Here is a 10175-nt window from a genome sequence, read left to right on the forward strand (position 1 = left end):
TATGAGACCACTTCAAGCTGTCATGGACAAAGAATCCTGGGAGCTGCATTATGTTAAGGATGCTGAGAGTTGTTAGGACACCACCCTCACAGCGCTACAATTGCCAGTTTCCTGTGAAGAGGTATTGATTGTTAAAGCACTCTGAGAATTGTGGCTCAGTGAAGGGACCATATATAACAGTGGTCCTAAAAGAATTACATTGGCTCCCATTTCTGAGCACAATTCAAACCGTTGGTGATAGCCTTTAAAGCCCTAAATGGCTTCGGCCCTGTATACCTGAAGGAGCGTTTCCACCCACATCGTACAGCCCAGACACTAAGATCCAGCTCCGAGGGCATTCTGGTGGTTCCCTCACTGAGAGAAATGAAGCTACAGGGAACCAGGCAGAGGGCCTTCTCTATAGTTGCACCCACTCTGTGGAACACCTTCCCATCAGATATCAAAGAAATAAATAATTATATGACCTTCCATAGACATCTGAAGGCAGCCCTATTCAAGGAAGTTTGTAGTGTGTGACGTGTTGTGTTTTTACAATTTGTTTGTTGGGAGCTGCCCAGAGTACCTGGGGCAACCCAGTCAGATGGGTAGCATATAAATATGTTGTTGTTGTTGTTATATTAGGGAATAGGGCTCTCCTCAGCACCCTTAAAAAACTACAACTCCCAGAATTCTTTGGTGGAAGCCTTACTGTTTAAGGCTGTTTAATACTGTTTAACTGCAACAGTAGCTAAATAATATGTGGGTGGATTTGCTGGTACGATGTCTTATTAACCATTCTTACTCTGCATAGTTATATAATAGCATGCAAAAACCATTTTTATTACTCTTCAACCATATTGTACTTTATAAATAATTAAATGTGACTTCCTTGTAACCAATCAATGGGGTTTCACAATTGTCTGCACAATTTCCAATCTCAGTAGAGGTATGTCCGCAAAATCCTGCTTCCAAGGGCATGCAAGCTCTACCTATATTTAGGTGACACTTTTCAAGAAAAAGTATCCAGTTATGTTTAATATGTTTACGGATGACTGCCGGACCATATGTGATTGTTTTGGAATCCCTGGTACAGGGATTACAGTAGAGCTTTTTTGAGACTTTAGCTTCACTTCCTCCAAATAAATCAACATTTCAAGGCTCTGGTCTATTCTACTGGGAACTGGATAAACGAAAATGACAAGGTCAGTAGATATTTTAAGCATACACATCTAATTATATGAAAAACAGTATTAATGAAGACTGAAAGCAAAATTTATAAATATATTTCCCTGGAGAATTGCACATGGAGAAACTAATCTAGAAAAATAATAAGCCAAATCACTTCATTTGATATGAACCAGGATGTGATGTGACATAGAATCATAGAATTATAGGGTTCGAAGGGACCTCAAGGGTCATTTAGACCAACCTGCTGCAAAGCAGGAATCAACTAGATCATGAATGATCCAAAGCACTTTCACATTCATCAGAACTTTGTTATTTTGGAGCTATTCAGTTGCTTAATGTGTGCTTCATTCATTTAGATGTGGATATTCTATTCACAGGGCTTCATTACTTCTTCCAAGGAAACAGGAACAAATCCCATGCTGGGAGTCACTATTCACTGCAGACTGTACATAGAATTAGACTCACAGTATCTTGTAGCCTGCATAGCAGGCAGGCACTTGTGGCAGGGGTTTTTCCGTAGTAGCCCCACAACTATGGAACTCAGTTTCTTCTGAGATTAGGCAAGCTTAATTACTAGTAAAGGACTCGTGGCTTCAGGATCTGGTGATGATTGCAGATTTAGAGATCTAAATGTGGAGGGAGGGGTTTTTAATGGGGGGAGAGGTTTACAGGGAGGAGGGGAGACTTAACTCATCCCCTCCACAGCTGTAGCACCCTGAAATCACCCTTGTGATGCCAATTAGGCCTTCTTTTCAGCCTAATTTTCCCTGCAGGCCCCAGGGAAAATCTTTTGTGTCTCCAGGCACCACATTGGTGACACATGTGCTAGGCTATTGTTATTTCCTTCCCTTTTCTCATCCCTTCATCTTTCTTTGGTTTTTCTATTCCTGCTTTGCCAGAAGCAGAGATTTCTGAACTTGTTGATCTGCTATATTGGATTGGTAGGTATATTTTTCTCTCTTTCAGACTTAATGCTAAAACACTAAGGATGCTTTTAAACTAGATGGGCTGGAGGAAATATCAGGAGGAGGTAATGTAAGACATGGCAATCAACCAACCAACCAACCAACCAGGCAGTCAATCAACTGACCATCTTAGCTGTGAGTCCTGAGGGACTTGCCCCCTGCCTTGCAGGCCTTTTCCCACCTGGCTTGGGGTGGCAGGGCTCTGACTGACTCCAGCTACAAAACCTGCACCTGTTGAAGAGGCCAGAGACCATCTTGGTTGTCTCTTAGTGCAGACCCAGGTCATCAAGCCTGAACTTCCACAGCCACTGCCCACCAAGAACCTCCATTGGCAGGTTGGGCAGCAACAGCAGCAGGTATGTTCTGTGCTTATGATGATATGTTATTCTCTTCTTAATTATGCTGTTTTACATTTTATATCTGACATCATTGAGTAATGTTTTCTTTTGAAACATTTAAGATAATTTTTGCTGTTAACTTGGCTGTGTTAGATGTGGATTCTGTAGTTGACCTCCTTTGTAATGTTTTATTTTGAAATCTTTAAGATAAGAGTTTAGTTTCCTGTTAATTATGCTGCTTTGAATGCATACTTTATAGTTAACTTTCTCCAGTAATGCTTTATTCTGGATTGTTTCATTGGATATTTAAATGTGTTGTAAAGCCCTTTGAGATATTTTTCTTAAAAATATAAAGTGGGATAGGAATGAAATAAATCACCACCACATTGCTTTATTATAGTTCTCATTCTTTATGCATATCAACACTTGATTCCTTTATAGTTTACTCTTAGTGTTTGGCTTGCATTGGAGTGCTTGGATTGAATTTCTTTTCTGTACTTCTGGAGTCATTTGGGCCACTAATTTTTATTATCTACTGTTTCTATATTATTTATCAATAAACTATTTAATACATTTCAGTTATAATCTTTAGTCTATGGTCTTTCTGCTTTAATCTCTGGGGTGCAAATTTGAATGAAACTAGACCAATTATCTCCAGCTAAGATACCAGCATGCTTACAGAAATGGTTACACTTTACATTTGAGACATTATCACCTCACTCCACAACTCAAGATTTCTGTTTTTGGGGGGCTGGGAGGGGAATAGTTGTGGCTGGGTGCCTTTCACTTCAGTGGTTAAACCAAATCTACTCTCAGTTGTGTTACAATATATACCAATGAATTGTAACAGAAGTCTTTACCGTTCAAAACACTGAAGTCGGTATCAGCTAATCAAAAACAAACACTGCCTTTGGCTATTTTATTAAGCTTTCCTTGTGAAATGCTACTCTAGCTAGCATGAGAGCTAAAGTTTACTCCATTTATTATAACATTCGTAGTAATGCTGTGCAGTCAAGTGCAAATGATCTTCCGCCTTCTCAATTAACAGAGTATTAAGACTTCCCTGAAGAGCAATAAACTCCTTTAATATGACAGGGGTACAAGTTCATTTATGCGCTTCTTCCAAGGTGCATTTCCAAATCTGTGTGAAATTCCCTAAGCTCCTTATTGATTGTCAAGGCGAATCAAAGCAGCTATGTTTTCCTCCGTTGGTGTTTAAATCATATCCCATAGGAGATAAACTAGGAGGAACTTTGTAGATACACTTATTTAAAAGTATTGTTGTTGCATCATTTCAGAAATGCTGTCTTGAGTGGCCTGTGAAGTAATATTCATGTATATCTGCTTCCCTAGCCACATTTCTTCTCCTGTTCAGTATTTTACATAGCTACCCAACCAATGTGATGTGCCAAGAACAGAGTGTGCATGCTGGATCATCATATAAACAGATCATCATATAAATGGACCACATGGTCACTTAAAACTAAAGGCTGTGCACGCTCATATTGCCCCTGGAACTATGTGCTCCAGAGAGGTGTCTGCTTAGGAGGGGAAGGGGAAGAAAATTGCTCACTTGCAGGCACAAACGGGTTCCAATTCAAGATTTCAGTAATATGATGTGCAGTGCTCCTATTCAGGGCTTCAGCAGGAGTGTTTCCCCAGAATTCTGCATTCCATTCACCCTCTTCCAGTTTTCCATTCTTGCCCACTTCCAACAATGAGCCAGTATTTCAAGGCCACTGAGCATACTCTGTTCTCATCGGACTGTTTTGGGTTTTTTTCCCAGCCAAAAGGGGTTTTTTCCTCGATTCCTTTCTTCTTTTTTTGGTTCTTGTGCAGACCTCAAGGTTTCCCCGAGTCTGCTGATGCCTCGTTCTATTGTGTGGGTCATGCTGTTTTGGCTACGTAAGGATCAATATGAGAGTTGTCACAACTTGTGACAATGTATCTGTTTTTATTTTGCTTGAATTTATTTTTCTTTAACTTTTAATTTCAGAAACCTGGTTGTTATTAAAATGCAATTAAAATATTTAGGTGGGAAGAAACACTCTTGAGCGTTTCGTATCAGTATATAGATTAGCCACAATTCAGTCTAGAATAAACCATGATTAAACCCCATTGATTTCCAAATCTGACTGAATTAAAATCACTGGTGTTTTTAAGTATAGGCAATGACCATTTTGTGTGTGTTCAGTATGTGCAAAAGCCAGAAGTGACTAGAGTGCAGAAAGGGCAAAAATGGTGTGATGACAGGACCTAGCAATCCCACAAGCCTTTGCAAGTTCAATCCCAGGAGGCCTTGCACCAACCTGTGAGGCCTATGCAGAGAAAGCGGTTTCAATGGTGTTCCCAATATACACATTTCGCTTAAATGCACAGTGCCTCAGAACATAAACCCTGCGTTAATGGGGAGTTGCCTATATGCAAAATTTGTGGCAAACTGTATCTTTATATGCTGGTACAATTTTTTCTGAGACCTGCTGTACAAGCGAATAGCTGAACTTGAGCAATGCATCTTGACCCCACTCTGGTAATCTACTGAATATCAAAGGTGGTGCATACCTTAAAGAAAGAACTGCACTGTAAATTGATACACTGTGTGTCTCTGCATTCAGAGACACACAACTTTACTCAGTTTTATTTTCATTCGGATAAAGCCTCCTGAGCCCAGAAACTGTTTTGTACAGCTCCGCTTCTCAAAATTGGGGTGCCTAGAATCTAGCCCAGTCAAACCATTTTATTTCAGTGATCACTTCTCTCTTTTTTTTGGATTTGGTGGTTTTGCAGAATAACTGCAAAAGTAGAACGCTGCAAAACAGAAGGAAAGCATCATCTTCGAGCCCCATATGATGATCACAAAGACTTGACCGTATGCATAGCAATGGTCACCTGAAGAACAAATGACACCTCTGACATCTACTTTTGGTGGCTATGAAGCAGCAGCAGATGAGGTCCACTCCAAGTACTTTGCAGGGGAATCATGCTTGAATTAGAGGGCAGGAACTGAATTTGTTGCAAATGGTGGCACAATTCATCTTGCTCATACTAATACAACTGCGCTCAGAAGCACAGACTAGTAAGATGAAGGTAGATTAGCTGGTTGATTGAATAATCATAGGGCTAAAAGAACACAGGCCAAGCTCTTACTCTGGGTGGACTCCATGGGATTACATGGAATAAGTTGGACTGCTTGTGAGTTCCTGATCTAGGAGGAATGGGATGCGGTATGGATTGTATGTATAGCCTATACCTGGGACTTATGCATGTGGCTACCACAAATATGCACAGCTGTAACTGAATAGAAATCGCTGATCTTCAAGCAAACACACACCATCAGGGGAACTTTTGAGCAAGCATTGTTAGCCTGCTTACTGGCTGGACAATAAATAGATTAGAACTTCAAAGTCAATGCATTTTTGTCATTTATTCAAATTTTCTGTAGGAAGTAAACACTGAAAGAATTAAAAAAAAACCTCACACTGCAGTATGTACAGTTTTGTGACATCACATGAATAAATCATTTCCTAATAAAAATGAGAACAGTTAAATTAGTGAAATTCCACAACGAAAAGATTGCATAAACCCCAGAATTCTTGTGTGTGGTAACGAAACCAGTATTGCACATCTAGCAATACCAGAATAGAATTGCAGTGGTTTGAAATGGAATAACAAAACGTTAATGTTTGCTGTTGGGGGTGGGGAGGTGCTCTTTACGTTTTAAAAAATGAAAAGGAAAAAAAGATTGACTTTCCCCCCAGACCCTTTCATTTGAAGCACATTCTTTCACAAAGCTAAAATACCACAGCAGAAGTCATGTCCAGAAACAGAATACAATTGTGTTTGATAAACATCTGGTTTGACTTAAGACATATTTGCCATTGCAGAGATGCATAGGGTCTCCCATGCATTTTTCATGCAGCAGGTAATTACAATATTAAATAAAACATTTTCTATACATTCTTCCAGACTTGCAACTGTATACATACATGCAAAAAATTTAAAACCTATGTGATCATATTTACATTTAATATATGGAATATACATAACAAAAAGATTAAAATGTTTTTTTCCTTTGCATTAGATAGAATACAAAATATGTATTTTTTCATTAAAGAAACCACTATTTACATCACTTTTTTAAAAATCAATTTCAACATGTATGTGTAACAAGTCTATATATTTACATATGTATACATATACATATATATAAAATATAACTTACCAGTTTACTCAACTAAAATGCAGCAGAGATAAACTGGCAACATTTTGTTGTCATTAATGACTGCTCTATCACATTTCACTGATGTTTTGCTGGGGGAAACTTAAATCATTTATTTCAAAAAAATGAAAATTAAGCACTTTATAATCTATTTTTTAAAAATATATAGCTTAAGAAGTAAATACATGGCTGATTTCCCTTTCAAACTGTTGTGTTCTATCTTCAGAGATGAACTGCTCTTACAGAAATGGGTTTTCAAGGTAATCCTAAACATGCTCAGAGGTTTTACTGAATTCCATCAGATTTCCTTTCAGGTAAGCAGGCATAGGATTCCAAATGTGCCACCCAATCCTACCCATGTCTATTTAGATGCAAGACCCACTGTGCTCAATTGGGTTTACTTCTAAGTGAGGAAAGGATTGCTGCTTTAAGTCATTTTCTCTAGTAAAATATAGTGCCCATGTTTTTCTGAAGTTCTAATTTGTGTTTGCCTTTACAGAATGAAACGAGAGAAATGTTCTGACACAGGTCCATATTTTTCCTCTTTCATACTATGTGGGAAGACAGCGAATTATTTTTTCTTCTGTCCTTATGATGAAACTCTTAATTTCATTCATCCTTTCAACTGTATCAATACAGGTCTCTAGTTGCAACTACAAAGTTGCAGGTCCATGAATTTAAATCTGCCTCCACTCATGTAAAATGGGGGCTGGGCCTCCACTTGGAATGAAAAGGGGTTAGTGGTTGAGAAACCCAGAACTCCCCCCCCTCCCCTTACTTTTTCCTCTTCTTCCTCTTCCAGGTAGACTGATGGATTAAAGTCCTGCTGAAAGAAGCCTTTGGAGAACAGCAAGGGGCTAAGTGTAGGTGTACCTGCATGTTGCCATCAGTCCCCTATTTTACACACAATTGGGGCAGATCAAAGTCTCAGGTTTAAGCACATAGCTATGCATCATAGTGTATAAATTGATCCTGTGTCACATATTACACTGATGTATACCTGGCAGGTGTGTGCTTTGTATTCAGAACTATGTAACATGGTTACAAGCAAAGCATGGTCTTGCCTCACCTTGTTTCCTAAATTACATTTTACTGGTTAAGGCAGGTAATTACATATCTAAAATCTTTTTGAAATAATGTGTTCTACCCCGTTATTGAGATTTGTGGTGTCAATGAAATACATTACTGAGATGAAATGTACCAACTGAACTGCTGTCATTATAAGGTTCACTATGGGGAAAATTAATCTGCAATGTGTATTTGTCTATAAATACAGGTAAGCCGAGCTCTTAAAATATTTGTGCAAATAACTCCCAAGAGGAATATGTAAACTGTTAACTATCAGAATTGTCATCTCTAGCATCTGTGATGAAAAGCCCACCATCCACTAGAGTATCTTCCTAATTTAGAATATAGAAATGCAGTGTCTATGATTATACCAAGATAGTATAAGACAAAGGCAACTTATGGCCCACCAGATGTTGTCCCAACAGCATGGCGAATAGTCAGGGGCAACAGGATCTGTAGTCCAATAACTCCTGGAGGGCCACAGGTTGTCAATCCCTGATATAAGCTAACAGTTGTTTGTCATGAAATTAAAGTACACCTGAAGGCGCCATTGGCAACAGGAACAGAATGACTAAATGGTGGGATACAACAGAGCTTCAGCCAATTTTTTCATGCCAATTTGCACTGGAATTTTCCTATAAATTTGTATTTCCTCCAGGGCTATGAATCTACTTGGTCTGTCATTCACAATCTCTCTCTCTCTCTCTCTCTCTCTCTCACTCACACACACACACACACACACTTTTTAAAATATTAGTATTAATTATATAATGTAAATAATAATAATAAAGCTGTGATACTCTGTAGACTAACAGCTGGAACAAATATTTCTAATGCGTTTCTCTACCAGGGCAAAGAGAAAAGGTGTTCAGCGACAAAATAAAGAAGTTTGAATTATATAGCTTTACAACTGATGCCGAGCTTATGATGGAAGGTAAAACAAGATCTGGTTGAAAATATTTATCTTCTTGTATGTAAAAGCTTTATCCAGCCAGCAGTAATATATATGCTTTCACCATAATTAAAATCACTCATTGAGTTGAGATGCACTGAACTTGTCTGATTTTTTTTTTTCTAGGACATTGATAAAAAAATCCCCTCAAAATCAATGGAAGACTTCAACACATTTGAACTGTGCTGCAATAAACTTTTTAGCTCAGAAGAGTGTAATTTTTAAAAACATATAGTAAATTATACAGAAAAGTGAAGTAATCAAAACCCAACTTAACAAACAGTGCAATTCTATACATGCCACTTAGAAGTAGGTACCACAGAAATCAAGGGGACTTATTCCCATGTGTGTATAAGGGTTTTTGGGGGGCAGGGGCTTGGGCCCATTAGCCAAATTAGGCTTTGCAGCCATACCCACTCATCAACATGGCTCATGGGTGGGGGAATCCTGTTCTACAACCCTAGTGTATAGGATCACAGCTTAATTGATCTTCTGAGTTAGGCTGCTACATGTTTAAAAGCACTGCAGTACACACAGGTTTTACTGAAACTAAAATTCAGTGTACAAACTCAAAATATCCTACTTAGGTAAATTTTGTCTAAGAAGTTGGAGAGCGATAAACAGAACTTTTAAAAACTGCCATTCCATTATTTCAATTTACAATACTTCATCTCCCTTAATTCTGGTTTATTAAATATTAATTAATTTACCACAAACGATCTTTTCACTGACCACTAATATCAATACATATGCCACCTTCTTACCAAAAAGCCTTCTAAACATGTCAGCATTTTCAATACTTCAGTAGTGCTCATACTGTAAAGCAAGACTGAGCTGATGGGAAAAGGTACCAACGTGATGCGTTACCTATTCTTTTTTCTCTCTTAAACAAAATGCAACATTGATTCTGGAAAATCCAAAGTTCACTAATGTGTTCCTTCACCAAGCATAAATGGGGAGAAAATGAAAGTGGGTGAGGGACATATTTTGCTACCAGGATTTTGCAAATCTAGCTTTATAAACTCATAGCCCAGATTTTATATTTATTTCAGCTGAGTGTCTAGGGAAGGCATTCTCCAAATGCAACTAAAGAAAATACATAAGATATTTCTTGTGGTTCTCCCAGATATTAAAATGCAATCAAAAGCCATTAGGAAGCACCCAAAGGTTTCATTTCTATACATTTCTCCAGTTAACACTGAGGATGATTACTAATATGCTAGAGTAGACTAATGCCTTGGTCTTGGTGCTCCATTTACAAAAAAGGGGGTTCTTCACATTTCATACATGTATGAAAACACAAAGTTATACTGCCCCAGTGCTTAAGAGTTTCAAAAAGGAAAATATATCATGCGACAGGATGAAATGCTGCAAAACATTCTGCCAGCAGTGTCAGCTTTATGCATTGCATGTGTAATACTAGTAGTTCCAAATAAGTACCTTTTTATAATACATAACCCAGAATA

Source organism: Podarcis pityusensis (assembly GCF_964106645.2).
Source record: "Podarcis pityusensis genome assembly, chromosome: 4".
NCBI lineage: Eukaryota > Metazoa > Chordata > Lepidosauria > Squamata > Lacertidae > Podarcis > Podarcis pityusensis.